The following is a 16534-nucleotide window of genomic DNA, read 5'->3' as shown; positions in this document are numbered from 1 at the left end:
TCCCCAAGGGATATTCAGTTTTCTATTGGAAAAAGAGAGCGAGAGCGGGAGCGGGAGCGGGAGCGGGAGCGGGAGCGAGAGCGATCTGACAAGGGGCAGAAATGGAGAGTGAACCTGAGAGACTTGTAAAAAAAAAAAATACACCTTAGTGTGTATTTCCTACAAACAGGAACATAAGCCTATTAAACTACAATAAAACCATCTAAATCAGGAAATAATTAACACTGATACATTATTATCAAGAACTAAGAAGGGTCTGAGTTTTTACCCTACTCACAAGCCAACAAGTTAGCCTGTCAGTTTCCTGGATGCTGGCAGAAGTCATGAGACTCCTGGATCAGAGATAAAAGACTGTGTTACTCATTGCACAGCTAGTGGTATGAACAACATATTTGTGTCAGTTCCTCTTGCCTCCAGGTCCTATGGGGGCAACATGGATGGGCCGAGATCATTGCAAGCACACGAAGTGGGTTGCTTGGGGAATTCAAATATTATGATGGGCAATAAGCATATCTGCCATTCACTTTGGAGGGAGACATTATTTCTATCTTCTTAAGCTGTTTGCTATACAAAGATTTTTAAAAAGCTAGTCTGGAACAAAGGGCAGTGAATGCCTCTGCTTGCAGAATGTACATAAATGTGAGAGACTCATTGGTAATTGTCTCCCAGTCTATAGTATTGGTTGTAATTTTCTTAATTTAGGTCGTCCTGAAGGAAATCATGTCTATTGGGAACCATGAAAGTTAGCTAGCAGGCATTTGTGATGGAAGGCTAACCAGGCAGGTGTGTGGGGGTCAGAGGTATTGGAAGAGCATGTTTCTGGTAGAAAGAACGAAATGGATTTTTAAAAAGCCCCGCAGAAATGGAGTAAGTTGAGGACGAGACTTTGCTGATGACTCGTGGGCCCAAGAGCGAGGGCACTGAATACTTAAAAAAATGCTTTGCTGAGACTGAAAAAAATGGCATAGATGGTAGAAGCTCTGTTCATCCCTCTGATGACCAAATCAAAGTTCTGATGGAAACAAGGAGCAGCAGCAAGGAAAAATCATCTGAGATCTAGATGAACAAGCCATACAACTACGTAGAAATCCAAGAAATCACCCTGCAATGGCAGAAGATAAGACAGGGCGAGGACAGTGGCTGCCCAGTCTCCAGCGGCTGAGTAAGACAGAGGCTGCAACAGCAGCAGAAGCCTCTTAAAGGGGCCGCGTCCGCAAATGGATTTTCACGGTGATGGACTTGCTTGCTCTGAGCACCAGTACCGATTAGGCTGTGTGCAGGGGGCACCAGGAACTTACAGGGAGACATTGTCAGAATGAGGGCTGAGGCAAGACTTGCTCTGTATAGAGGTGCAGGCGGTACCCATTATTGCCTGTTGAGCCCTCCCCGCTCCCAGCATGCGAACACAGCATCGTCATGATGTCATCAAACTGGATAACAGAGGTTGCTTTGCCCGGAGGATTCCCTGAAACCTTGCCTCCCCCAACTTGCGGCCCCACCTAAGCCACATTCAGGTGTATCCTCAGTGAGTCAAGTGCTCCTTTGCTGAATCTTAACAGGTGGCCCCGGAGAGGCACAGACTTGGGCTAAGTTTGGCCTGCAGCTGAACTCCTCTCAGGACTGTGCAACTGGACACCTACTACACAAATCCACACTAATGAGACCGGGAGACTTAGGAGCTTTGCTAAGTACAAAGAAACAGACATGGAAAGGCAGCCAAAATGGGAAGACAAAGAAGTAGAAGCCATAGGAGAGAACAGAACAGAGATCCAGATATAATGGAGTCAAGATGCAGAGTTCAAAACACTGGTTATAAAGATGCTCAATGAGTTTTGGAAAGTGTAGAGAACTTCAACAAAAAGATAAAAAACATAAAAATGGAAATGGAAATTGTAAAAGGGAACCAGTCTAAAATGAACATATTATCTGAGATGAGAAGTATATTAAATGGAATAAATAAGGAATAAACAAAGTGAATAAAGAAAAAGATCAAATATCCTATCTGGAGGATGGGAAAGCCAAGGACACACAGTAGAATGGCAAGAGATAAGATGCCAAGACTATAAAAAAAATTTAAGGAGCAAATGGGACAGTATTAAAGGTCTAAATATCGATCTGATCGGCATATCTGAAGAAAATCAAGATGTTGAACAGCTGTTTAAAGAAATAATGATGGACAACGTCCCTAAGCTGGTGAAGAAAATGGACATAAACCTCCAGGGAAGCTCAGAGAATTCCAAACATCAGAGATCCAAAGAGGCTCACACCAAGACACATCATAATTAAAATGCCAAAGGTTAAATACAAAGAATATTAAAAGCAGCAAGAGAAAAACAGACAGTTACTTATAAGGGAAAACCCATAAGACTGGCAGCTGATTTTTCAAAAGAATCTATACAGAACAGAAGGACTTGGCAAAAAATATTTGACAGGATGAAGACCCAGGATCTACAACCAAGGATACTTTATCTAGCAAAGCTATCATTTAGAGTTGAAGGACAGATAAAGAGCTTCCCAGATGAAAATAAGCTAAAGAAATTTATCACCACCAACCCAGTATTACAGGAAATGTTGGAGGGAATTTTTTAAGAAGAAAAAACATGTATCGAACAGGAATAAAGAATGGTAACAACTACATTTCTATCAATAAGTACTTTAAATGGAAAAGAATTAAGTGCTCCACCTAAAAGATAGAGTGGATAAATGGAAAGGAAAACAAGACCCCTACATATTGCCTATAAGAGACTCATTTCAGATTCAAAGACACACATAGACTAAAAGGAAGGGGATGGAAAAAGATATTGCTTTGATGGACCTAGAAGGTATTTAAGTCAGACAAAGATAAACACTATATGATTTCACTTATATGCGGAATCTAAGGAATAAAAAGAACAAACTAATCAAAAACAGATTCACAAATATAGTGGACAATTTGGTGATGGATAGAGGGGAGGAAGATTGAGGGCTGGGAGAATGGGGTGAATGGTTAAGTACAAATTACTAGCTGATGGATGGTCACGGAGATGAGGAGCATGGCAGGGGGAATGCAGTTAGCATTAATACATTGGCTAGGTGGAGGGTCCAGGGAGAGAGTGTACAGTTGGGGGTATTGTTTTGTGCGCTTTAGAAATGTCTAACCAATGTACTGTATACTGGAAACTAATTAAAATAAATAAATTTTTAAAAATTATTATAAATAAATAAATGAATGAATGAATGAATGAATGAATGAATAAATAAATATTTAAAAGCCCAGCAGCTATGGAGCACCTAAGAAATACTAAGAGCTAAGTACAGCTAGAGGTAGGGAACAGAAAAGTAGGGATGAGGAGGGGAGCTTCAGTTGCTGTTGGAGAGGCAGGCCAATTTTGAGGGGACTTGTAAGCCCTAAGATGCTGTTGGAACTTGATTCTGTGTCCTTGAAATGATTTAAATGGAGGAGTGGCATGATCAAATGTATGTTTTTAAAAAGGCCACTTGGGCTGCAGCTGCAAGCAGACTGGATTCAGCCCAAGGTTAATTTTTTCCACTTGGTTTCCTGCAATCAGGTTCAGGGAGATGGGGATGTATTGGAATTCTGCCACTTGGTTGTTGGGGCTGTCCTTGAAGATGAACAGATCTGGGGCCAATCTCACCACCCCTCCCCCAATCCCGTGCCCCAGCATTTTAATCCAGGTGCCCACAGTTCTGATGAATGTTAAAGGCAGATGTGAAGAGGAAAGAGGAAATTATTAGTCTCTTATGCTCTAGGTCAATTCATTGAAGATTATATCTCCAAACGATGAGCCAGTTTTTCAAATAAATTTGCCTTGTTTATCAATGTACCTGTTTGTTTTCATTATTTATGATTATTCATTAATTTTTTGGATGAAATTATTTTTAGCTGATTTAAAAGATTTTCATGAAATATTAGTTGAAGAGTTTGAAGTTTTATTTTGTTTGGGTTTAACTTTTTAGTATAGCCTAGCTGTACCTCTGTGGCCAAAGGTCAGTATATTCCAAATTTCTCTATATTCTGGGTCAGTGACTTTCAGGAATTTTATTGGTATTTCAAATTAGATTAAATGTATTTTGAATGACAAGGATTTTTGTGAATGGTAGAGCAAGTTTCTCTACTCCAATACATCTTACTCCAGTTCATTGCTTTTTGTATAATCTCTTAATTCACAGATTTGTAAATCAGCCTATTCAATAAATTTTGCCTGTATTTCAAGCACTTGAGAAGTAATTAGTGTCCGAAATGTGAGTCACACAAAATTGAAATTCAATTGAATTGGACTGACAAATCTGTTGCAAAACAGCTGGTGTGAACCAGCTGTAATTCACCTAAAACTAAATCCAAACTACAACTTCAACAGCAAGCACACAACCCTTAAAGACATATAACCTAATTTGCTATTAAATTTTAAAAACCAATTATATATTTTCTTATTTTGGTCCATACAGTATAGTCAATTGAGTTAATCATTCTCCTTACTTCATAAACTATTGTCATCATTGACCCAAACAAGGTCATTCTCATGCTTTATTTTATACAGTCTGCCTTCATCTTCAGTACTATAACCATTTCCTGCCTTCACAGGGACTCAATCTAATGTGTTTGCTCTATGTCCTCAAAATGCAGGTATCCTCAGTAGTGTTTTGCATATTTGTAATGAGGAACTTAGTCTCCAGCTGCTGGGAATTGTGCTAGAATAAGGTCCTCAGCCACCAACCGTCATTAGGAATGTTCTCAACTAGAAAAAACTACCAGTGACCAATCGTCCAGTTGAGAGGATACAAATGACTGGTCCCTTTACCCCTATTCTGGGTCAGCTCTGAGGAGCTAACCCAGCTTCAGTGTTCCCTGCGGGGCTAGCTTTGGAGCAGCAATGCAGCTCATGTCTAATGCTCCCATCCCAACTCCTTCCACAGATGCTGGGCTCACCAGCACTTTCTAATAAATGTCTTGCATGTTAACCTTAAGCTGAGAGTCTGTTACCCAAAGATTTCAACTGTGTCACCTGCCAATATTTAGTATTATCTTCCTGTATAGTATTTGCCATCCTGCTGTATGTAAAGTAGAATCTTGGTGTTTTATTTTAAATTTGCATTGCTTTGATTATTAGTAAATTTGAACATCTCTTTATATGCTTTTTAACCATTAGGGCTTTCCCTTCTGTGAATTGCCTGTCTGCATCCTTTGCCTATTTTACCACTTATACTATACATTTTATAATACAGAATTGTTGATGAATTGATAATTTAGTGAGCTGGCCATTCATTCAGCAGCTTGGTTTTAGCAATTTAGCTTTCAGCAAATTAGCTTTCGGTGGATTCCATAAAATCTTTTTGACTAATTGAAAAATTTGGTGAATTAAGTGAATCGATCATTTGGCAAATTGAATTTTGTTTAATTGACTTAAAGTAAATTGGTTTTTGGTAAATTGGCCTGCATCTACAAAGGACTTCTACAGTGCTGTCTCTCCATAACAACCTTCCCGGAGAACTTTCCATGAGGTCTGTAGACCTCTCCAATGACAGGGAGAATGGACACAGAAGATCCCTGCCTCTTATGACCAAAACCCCCTGTTGTCCTGCTGTTCTTCCTCCTCTTCCCCTTTCTACTCATATCTGATCACTATGTTCCTCCAGTCAATAGCCTTCAGTAGTTTCTATTATGGCACAAGATGCCCCTTGCCATGTGACCTTGTCCATCTATTTTTGCTCCCTCCCTTGCCAGCAATAACATGCTCAATATTACCTACATTCAACCATGTCTACTCTTCCTCAGACCCAACATTTTTCCCAGTACAGAGAAAATGTTTGAAAGGGCTGACTAGAGCCTTTGTCCCCACTTATTGCTTTATATTCTCTGCTCAACCTATTTTTAATAGATTCCATTTTCAGTGCCCACTGAAACTGCTTTTGTGAAGTGCCCAATGGCCTCCATGAAGTATCATTCGGTAGTCAACTGCCCTTAGCTTACCTAACCTTCGGCCATATACTTTCAACACAACTTCTTGTTCCTCTTGAGAACAAGCTCTTGGCCTCTGTGATACCACAGTCTCTCAGTTTTTCCTTCAAATTTCCTAATTCTTCTTTCTTTTTGTGGATGTCTCTTTCTCTGCTAAATATCTAATATAGAAGCTCTCCAGGGCTTGAAGATGGGGCCCTTCTATTTCTCTATCTATTATGGAATAAGCTCCCTAGATCTTATAGAATACCATGATCTTAATACTATCTTTATGTATTATTCACTTTGTCCACAAACCAAACTCATTCTCACATTTGAACTTGTGTGTTAGCTGTTTCCCAGCGTGGCACATCCCCTGCCCCCTCTGCCCATCCTCATCTTTGCATGTTTGGCTCCTTCATGTCATTCATCTATGATTTTAAATGTCATCTCCTCAGAGAGGCCTCCTCTGACTATTCAATTTAAGCTGCCCACCACTCTTTAACATACCACACCATTTTAACTCTCTACTCAGTGTTAATGATTTTGTTTTTTTGTTATTTATTTCTTACTTTCTGTCTACCCCAGAAAGAATATAAATCCCCATGTCAGTACAGACTATATCTGTCTTGTCAGGCAATCAATCAATCAATCTATCAATCTATCTACCTACTTTATTTATTTATTTAATTTATTTATTTTTATTTTTTAGGTGAGGCAACCCTTGGTTGATCTCACAGATTGCAAGGACCTTGTCAGCTTACAATCCCTTATTTTTTATTTTTGATGCCTACAACACCTAATCTTCTTAGGTGGTCTCCCCTCTAAGTACTAACCAGGCCTGACCCTGCTTAGCTTACGAGATCAGACGGGATCGGGCTTGTTCAGGGAAGTGTGGCCGTAGACTCAATCTACTTTAAAACACATTGGCATATATAGTTTGATGTTTTAACATGCCACCTAAGTTAAGCGATATACAACTATAGCTCACGCTACTGATATTTTTGCCAGAATTCAGAGTCCAGGAAAAACCAGCAAGCACACTAATTTGGAATTCTAATATTCTATACCTTAGAGCAGCTCTGTCCAATTGAAATACAATGTAAGCCATATATTTAATATTAACTTTGCTAACAGCCATGTTTAAAAAGTTAAGAAACAAGTGAAATTAATTTTTATAGCATATTTTACTTAACCTGATATATACAAAATACTACTTCAACATGTAACCAACCTAAAATGATTGAGATAGTTTACTTTTTTTTCCTTTTTTTGGTTCGTTTTGTACTGAGTCTTCCAATTCTGATGTGTATCTTACACTTAAAGAACACCTGGGTTTGGCCTGGCTGAAGAACTCCCCAGCCCCATATGGCTAACAGCTACCGTACTAGTAAGTACAATTCTAGAGAGTTTACCACAAGTGCTCCTGGTAATGAGATCTCAATTAATACTTGACATTGTGCAAATCAGCATAGTGAATGCTCAACATTGTTTTTCATTGGTGAAATTGATGCCTTCTTAAATAACAAGATGAATATTTAAAGTGAACTTTCATGGGGGAAATTAAAGATAGTAAAGAAATGTGGAGTGGCTGAAACATTTCAGAGACACTTCTCATTCTCATGTGCACAGGGTATAAGAATTAGGAGGCCTATAGCTTGCATTTGTAGGGATGGCACTTGAAGCTGAATTTTTAAATTATCTCATTTCCAATCATTGGTTTAGGAGGATTTGTGGTGGCCTGATGCCAAAACGAATGCTGACAGAATCTTACCTCTGGAATGTGGTTCCGTCTGCCTGAACTGAAACTCTCATGCAAGTGGTAGTCTGAGCACGCAAAGCACATCAAAGGGTGCAGAGCTATCACTTCATATAACTAACAGACAGGAACTGCTTTGTGCTTTCTTGATAATGAATTTTTTTTTTTTAACTGAGGTATAATTAACATATAACATTATGATAGTTTCAGGTGTACAACATGATTCAATATTTGTATATATTGCAAAATGATCACCACAGTAAGTTAACATTTGCCACCACAAATAGTCACAAAATTTTTTCTTGTGACGAGGACTTTTAAAATCTACTCTCAGCAATTTTGAAATATGTGATACCGTATTATCAACTATAGTCACATGACATCCCAGTGACCATTTTATTCTATAACTGGAAGTTTGTACCTTTTGACCCTCTTCACTTACTTCGTCCACTCCCACTGCCACCTCTGGCAACCACCAATCTGTTCTTTTATTATATTTTTTAGATTTCACATATAAGTGAGAGAATATTTCTTTAACAAAATGTTTGTTTGGCAGATTTTTTTCTGAGGCTTGCTTTTGTGGTAGACTGTGGGAATATCTAACTCTTACTTGTCTCAAACTCTTCAGCAGCAATTATTTAGCAAATTGAATTTAAAGGTATGTATGACCCAATGGGCTTCAGTCAGTTCACAACACCCACTTAATCCTCATGGCAAACTTTTTCTTAGCCATTAACTCTCAGCTGAAGCTTAACCTCCTCCCCAGGTAGCCTTCAGCCTCCTTCCCTTTAATTCCCATTACACCTTTTTCAAAGCCCTTCTGCATTGCAATTATTGTTATGTATGTATGCATATCACATTGTAATTATTTTTATGTATGCGTCCCTCTCTGCACTGTTAGCTCCTCCAAGGGCAGGGGTCCTATCTTTTAATCTTTATATAACTAGAAAACTCAAATCAATGCTTTGCTCTCAATATGCATTCAGTAATTATTTGCTGGATGAATGAACTAATGATCCACAGAATATATTCCATTTAATGCTAAGGAAATGCTCACCGTGGAATGGAGACATGAGATGTGTCCTGCCTCAGTGCCTTGTAATCAAAGTAAGGCAATCAACAGGCAAAACAGGGATCAGGGATGGCCTGAGGTGACAGAAAATGACAGAAGTTGGTAGCAGTTTTCTTAATTTTTCCATTAAAGAGAGTGGTGGGTTTTTTTCTTTTGTTTTTTAATCTATTGTGTGATTCATTTAGCTAATTCAGTCTTTTTCATCTTTGGGTTGACTAGATCTTGGCTATGATTGTCTTTATTAGCTTGGTAATAACTTTGTTGGATTTAGGGGTCATTAAATGCTTGATAATGTTTGCAAATTTGACAAACAAAAGCAAAATATTCCCCTTAATTCAAAATTTGATCTAAAAATTAATTCTATTACCTCTTTTTTGCTTCAGGGTTTGCATGTTTCACATCAAAAGGTATCTTTTACTTTAAATTATGTGAATTTTATAGCCACCCTCTGAAAATTTAAGTCAGGCACTTGCTCTTTTAATCTAGGTAATTACATCTATGGTTTTGAATTAGCTTTTCCTTTTGAATGCGCTGGTTGCCTTCAGCGTTTTGCTGTCTGCGTCTTCTGTATCTACTCAGTTTGTTATGATGCCCATGCCATTTAGCTTTTAATTCCCTCCAGAGTTATAAAGCCAGACTTTTAAAAAATTTTGTCACATGCTTCTACTTTCAGGAAAGTGCACATTCTGTGCCTTGTTTGAAGTTATTTATTAATTTTTTTTTTTTTTTTTTACTTTTTACGTTGATGTCTACCCTCTCCTGAAAGAAGTTATTTCTCTAGGCATCACTCGTTCCTGATACTTTAGTGGCCCACTCTGATTCAAGAAGGTTAGAATCACGACTTTCAGTTCCAGAAAAAAAATGGAAAGAAGACAAAATAGCTCATCAGGAGGCTACTGAAAGTACTGGCCTCAAACCTGGAAGCTTCTGATCTGCTCTGAAGAATTTTTTTTTACATGTCCTCCCCATTGTGATACTTTGCCTGATCTTGTGAGTAGGGAGTATATGACTCCTTGAAAATTGTAGATCATGATACTTTATGAAATTGCTCTAATGTTTAAATACAAGAACCCATAAAGCATAAGAGAAAGAGAGATGACTAGCAAACTGCAAATAATCATGTTTATTCAATGACAAGAAAAATGTGAGTGACAAACATAATGATTCATCTTATTCATCATGTTCTCTACATTGATTAGAATTTAAAATAAAGAGTAGCTGGATTTTGTTTATCGGTTGGAAGGTTGGGCTCTTCAGGTCTTAGATTCTTGCTCTTAGTGATAATAGAATCACAGAATCTTCACGCTGAGATAAACCCTGGATGCCAGTTAGTCATTTAGGCCACAGGTCATCAAACTGGGATTTCATGGAGTGAAATGCTCCAAGGACTCCACAAATGTTTGATTTAAATTTCATTTTTAAAAAATTTATAAACATTTAAACATCAGAGGTTTTAAAAAACTATACATTGCATTGAAATGTGCAACATGCCAAATTTAGCACATTGGAGACCATTAACACAATGTGTGCTATAAGTGAATACAATAATCAGAACTGCAAAATGAGAATGGTTACCATTTATCATGTGCTTATTATGTACTAGGAATAATCCTAACTAATAGTCAGCTGACAAATAACTATTTGAATATTAAATATTTGACTATTTATTTGATTTTTTAATCATAAGTTATGTAATAATATTGTCTCCTGTGTTTTCATGACAATTAAATGAGAAGAGAAACATAAACTATTGAGTATAGTACTTGCACATAGTAAGCATGCAATGTATATTAATTCTCACAGATATTCCTGTGGGAGTTATGTTCACTCCTATTATATTATCTATAATCCACTTTAAAATAGTTCAACATAGTGTGTGTTAACTTTAATCTATCCTGGGAAGTTAGTTAACATTTGTAGTTCACTAAATGAAAATATATAATCCAGGGGATTAGTTAGCATTTTAAAAACTCTAATGCAAAACTCAAACTCTACTGTTATTTTTTCTGATCAACACCAGAAGGTTTTCTAATTAGCATAGTGAATGTTAGAAATGACATTTCATTGGAGAAATGAATAATGTTCAAGAATAAACTGACTAGAAATATTAAATAGGTACTTCTGCCCTTGAATAAATAGGAAATAAAAGCCTAGCTAGCCTAATAGCCTACACCCTTCAAATGGTAACCTGTGCTTAGGATTCTAATTTCTTCTGAATGCAGCCTTTTAATGGAGGATTATGTCACCTGACTAACTAGAAGGTTAGCTGACTTTTGCTACCAGAATATTGTTATACCTGCTTGAAGTGCAGCTTTCAGGAAAGGTGCTTTCAAAGTGTCTAAAAAGTCAGAGAGGGGGCACTTCCCTAAGCTTACATAAAGAAAATTGAATGTCTGCTTAATAATTGCTTGTATATTTGGCAGATCTTGGTCATTATAACATACTCTCTGTATCTAGGATGATGTAGGGGATACTTACTTCTATAAGAGGTTACTTCTAGCTTCTGGAAAGAACTTAGTAATTATAAACAACCATATTGGCTTGGTCAGTTCATGATGATCTTCATTTGTAAAACGAAGATTGAAAGAGGTTAATAACCTTGTTCAGGGTCAATTTACTAGCTAGTGGTGGTGCTAAGCAACTTCACGGTCAAAGCTTATGCTCCTAACCAACGTATTCTGTCTTTCAAAAAGAGAATTTGTTGAATAAGTAACTGCCATGTGATGATCATATCATATCATAGATTGTTTTAGCAGTTTCTGTAAGCTTTGGGTACTTCTAGTCTGACTTCTGTATTACGATAAGGCAGGCATGTGGTTGCTAGATACTGTTAATGATTCAGACTTCAAACAAAATGTTCTGATCTTCTCTCCAGCTTCTGAATTAGTCCAACTGAAGAGTATCCAGAGATATCAAAGAGGACAGTAAAAACACTATACCATCCACAATATAAAAAATAAAAATATAATTGGATGTTGAGACTGACAAGAAATGATATCTGTCATTCATAATATCAGATATCAATCTTTTATCTTCAATGAACAGACTCATTGTTCTCATAGATGACTTTATAACAAACTTTAAAGTAATAGCATTACTTTTGAAGTTATAAAATATGAAATGAAATTATAAAATAATAGCACACATCTGCACTCAAATCTGAGTGTTAATTATTCTAGCTGTGTGTTTCATTAAAAAAATTTAACCTCTCTGGGCTTTGGCTTAGTAATCTATAAAAAGAATACCACAATAAAATTGGAAAGATTCCTATGAGGACTAAATAAATTAAAATACGTGAAGCATCTAGCACAGTGCTGTCACATGGCTTCAATACAGAGGAACCACAATTTTTATTACTCTTCTTATTATCATTACTATCCAGTCCCATGTACCAAGTTCCACCTAAAGCAAGAATATCCTGCCCACCAATCTTGGCCTATAATAACTTAGCTTTCTTGAATTCTTCCACTGACATGGAAATCACTACTTTCTATTCCGCTGAGTCCATATCTGTTTCTAGAAAGTTGCTACCTAGTAGTTCTAATTTGCCTCCTGAACCAGAAGTCTACCGCTTATATCTGCAAAGCAGCCCTTTAGATATTTAAAATGGTATCTTCACAGGAGATGAAAGGTGAGCCACAGAGAACAACCTGAGATTGGCTTGTCCTGTCTGATTACATAAAGTAGGTTACATGGAACTTTCTTGGGGCATAAACCAACTTCTAATCCAGCCAAGTTGAATGATTATATACCAATAACCAGAGTTCTCAAAATATGTATACTATAAGCAAGATGATGAGAAGCTTTCTGGGGAGGGCAATTTGAAAAGTCTTTCTTTCTTTGTGTCTTGGAGGTTGTTTATCCTCAGGAGCCTCAAATAAATACAAATTCCCTGGAATAATTAATATTCTAATAATCACTGCTATATGTTATGGTCTTTTATGGGCTAGGCACACATATTCCCATTACTCTCATTTCAAATGAAGAACTAAGGCTTAGAGAGGTGAAGTCATTGCATAAAGACTTACTCACACATAGAGGTGGAGCTGAGCTTTCGAAGCAGGCTTACTGAATCCAAAGTCCACATTCTTATTTCCTTAGCAGAAATGAGTCACTTGAAAAATCTTAGTGATGCTTCCTGGTAGCAAATTTTAGCATTAGAAAGAGCTGTCTCAGAGTTGTTACTTTCCAAAAATGCCATATATTAACGTTTTATCCTCTAAATTTAGAAGACCCAAAGTTTTAATTGATATTTTTCTGTTTTAAAATGTGATTAAGAAATTGTAAAAATATTATTTCTTTCTCAGAGGCTAAAAATCAAATTTCCATTTGGGATTAGAAAGATAATATAATCCATAGGATATTTTCATAATTACTGAGTTGGCAGCCATGCACGATTTTGGTCAAACTGTTGCTCAGTGCCTGAAACTTCTATGATGGTTGTCAGCTAACACATTTGCTTACCTGAACATTTACCTTTGAAGCATAAAAGGAATAAAAAAAGTTGAGGACCTTGAATATGTGTACAATTCCAATAATTATTATTTTCAGAAGGAAATGCAGTAGAATATAGTAGTTTATAAAATGAGAGATTTGGATCAAATGACTTAAAAGGTCCTTGATAGGGAAAAGAATGAAGCTGGGCTCATTACCACATACCAATACAAAAATTAACTCAAAGCGAATTAACCACCTAAACATAAGAGGCAAAACCTTAAAACACTTAGAAAAACATAGGGATAAATCTTCACAACCTTGGATTTGGCAATGGTTTTTAAAATATAACACGAAAAGTATATAACAACAATAAAATAGATAAATTGGATCTCATTAAAATTGATAACTTTCATGCATCAAGGACATTATCAAGAAAATAGAAAGGCATCTACAGAATGGGAGAAAGTATTTACAAATTATATATACATATGAATATATATATATGATAAAAGTTTTGTATGTAGAATATGTAAAGAACTGTTAGAACTCAACAACAAGTAAACAAACAATCCAGTTCAAGAATGGGCAAAGGATTTGGATAGCCATTTCTCCAAAGAATATATACAACCAACCAATAAGCACATGGCAAGATGTTCAATGTTATTAGTCATTAGAGAAATGCAAGTCAAAATCACAATACGATACCACTTTGCACCTACTACAATAGCTATAATAATAATAATTTCTAAAAACTGTTACTGAGAATGGGGAGAAACTGGACATTGTACATTGCCCACAGGAATATAGAATGAGTCTGCTGTTATGGCAGTTTCTCGAAAAGTTAAACAGATAATTACAATATGATCCAACAATCCATTTCTAAGTATACAGCCAAAAGAATTGAAAAGAGGTACTCAGACATATGTACATACTTGTTCACTGCCACATTTTTTACAACATTCAAAAGGTGGAATATTCCTATCAAGGAATATTCATCCTGTAACAATAAATAGGGATACATGCATACAATGGAATACAGTGGGTAAGCAAATTTTGGTATATCCATATAATGAAATATTATTCAGCCTTAAAAAGAAATGAAGTACTGATACATACTACAACATGGATGAACCTCAAAAACGTTATGTTAAGTGAAAGAAGCATGATACAAAGATCACATATTGTATGATTCTATTTATATAAATATCCAGAATAGGCACATCCATAGAGACAGAAAGCAGATTGGTGATTGCCAGGAGCTTGGAGGAGGGGATAAAACAGAATAACTATTGAATGCATACTGGGTTTCCTTTTGTGGTGATGAAAATGTTTTGGAACTAGATAGGGATGGTTGTCGCATAACATTGTGAATGTACTAAATGCCACAGAATTGTTTATTGTTAAAATGTTTAATTTCATGTTATATGAATTTCACCTCAATTAGAAAAATGTTTTTGATAGCTCTGAAATTCTATAAACGTAACCAAAGTAATAAAGCCATGAATCGGTTGTGAAATGAAGATGGGAAATGCAACAAATGGGGGTTATTACATAAAATGAACAATAGCACAACTCTAAAAAAGCCAAGGAAGTCCCTGGCCTAGATTATGAACTTTCAGCAATAGGAAATCTGTTTGAGTCAAGGTCCTTATGCTTACATTCATACTAGAACAGTTTGGCTAATGTTTTCAGGCAAAAAGTGGAGTCTTTAAGTCTATAATAGTCTGTAAGTAGTCTAAGTCACATGCAATAGAGAAACTTAAAAATAACCCACCATCTTTTCTGGCTTCCTATCTAGATAGGCATGAAAAACAATATGCTGTATTCAAGGCATTAAAGAAATATCATCAAAAGTATGTAAATGACTTGAGGTTTATTCATTTTTTTAAAGGCTATTCATGGTGTTAGTAGAGTTAAGCATTTATTGTTTGTGATAGCCCCTCAGGGAAGGTGCCATGGTCCTGACACTTCAGCATGCTTGTTATTGCTTTCTTGTGTCCTAAATTTCAAGAAGATGGAAGTGGAGGTTTGGATGCTAATAATAGTGTCATCTCATTGGCAGGAAGCTTGCCCTTGGAAAAACCGTAACACCAGGTGCCTTAAGGTATCCACAAGGGAGACAGGGAGAGAAATGGGACAGGAAGAATCACCATGTCACTACTACAGGAAGGCAGGGACAATGAAATCATGTGAGCCTGAAATCCAGCAGGAGATGGAAAAAAAAGAGAGATAGAAAAAAATATGAGAACTAAAGACAGGATGATCAGAACCAGAGCCTGTTTGTCATCAAAGAGAGCGGGTGGTCAAAAACTAGCCAGGAAACTGAGCAGCATTCATGTCATTTAATGTGGTAGTTTCCCCTCTGGAGATCCAGCTCAAGGACATGATCCTATTGAGAATCTGTCTTTTATTTGAGACAACTTAACTTCAACAATGTGGGGAATAATAATAAATGAAATATTGAGCACACCTTCGACCAAATAGCCACTAGAAAAGGTGTGCTCATGGAGTTCATAATAACATGGAAATTTTTGTTATAATTGTGTAACGGTGTGATTCTTCTTTCTATGAAAGTGAAATATATTAATGAGGGAGAATACAAATAACAACATCAAAATAAAATAATTTATTATCACACATCTAGAGGTAACCACAGTTGTATTTTGGTTGAATTCCCCATAGTCATTTTAATGTAAGTATGCCTATATATGCATATTTATAAAAATGGGTTTCAGAAATATGTGCCATTTCAAATAGTTTAACTTAATTAAAACAGGTGAGAAAAGTTGCAAAATTGTGTGTGTGTGTGTGTGTGTGTGTATCATCAGATTAAGTATGTAAAACAAAGTAGAAATACAGAAAAAAAATACTATAAAGAAATACACCATTACAAATGTCTTCATATGATAGATTGGGAAAGTTCCCCTCACTCTTATTCCTAAGTGGTTTTGATGTTTGTTTCTTAATTGAATCGATTCCAGTTTCCCTAAGGTTGGAAATGGTGAGAGTATTGGGAAAGAGATTTGGGACAAAATGGATGGCTGATTCCCATTCTGAGAACTCCATTTGATGTCACCCAGCAGTATGGAACCTTGTCATTACAGGAGCTGGCAGGCTTCCTCGCTCCCAATGGCTGCGTGGGATCCAGGTGGGAGGGCATGTTTGCAAGGCTCCTCAGGCTGCAGAGTAGAAAACTATGCCTTGTGGACTTGGATTGTGTTGTTGTAAGTCAAGTTTCTTGATTGTCTCAAGACCTTAGTAAAGCCTCATTTTAATGTCCCGACCAACCCTCAACCCTCTTCTGGCCCCATCTACTCTACATACCCATCTC

At 36.7% G+C, this 16534-nt stretch overlaps 1 pseudogene; it reads right to left on the bottom strand.

Annotated features, from left to right (window-relative positions):
* Positions 1 to 6722: 6722 nt before the first annotated feature.
* On the bottom strand, positions 6723 to 6841 carry LOC112471630 (annotated as a pseudogene).
* Between the last annotated feature and the right edge of the window lie 9693 nt (positions 6842 to 16534).

This window comes from Pteropus alecto, unplaced genomic scaffold (assembly GCF_000325575.1).
Source record: "Pteropus alecto unplaced genomic scaffold, ASM32557v1 scaffold57, whole genome shotgun sequence".
In the NCBI taxonomy this organism is placed as follows: domain Eukaryota; kingdom Metazoa; phylum Chordata; class Mammalia; order Chiroptera; family Pteropodidae; genus Pteropus; species Pteropus alecto.
The sequence above is the reverse complement of the archived record's forward strand: the minus strand, read 5'-3'. Positions and strand labels throughout refer to the sequence as shown.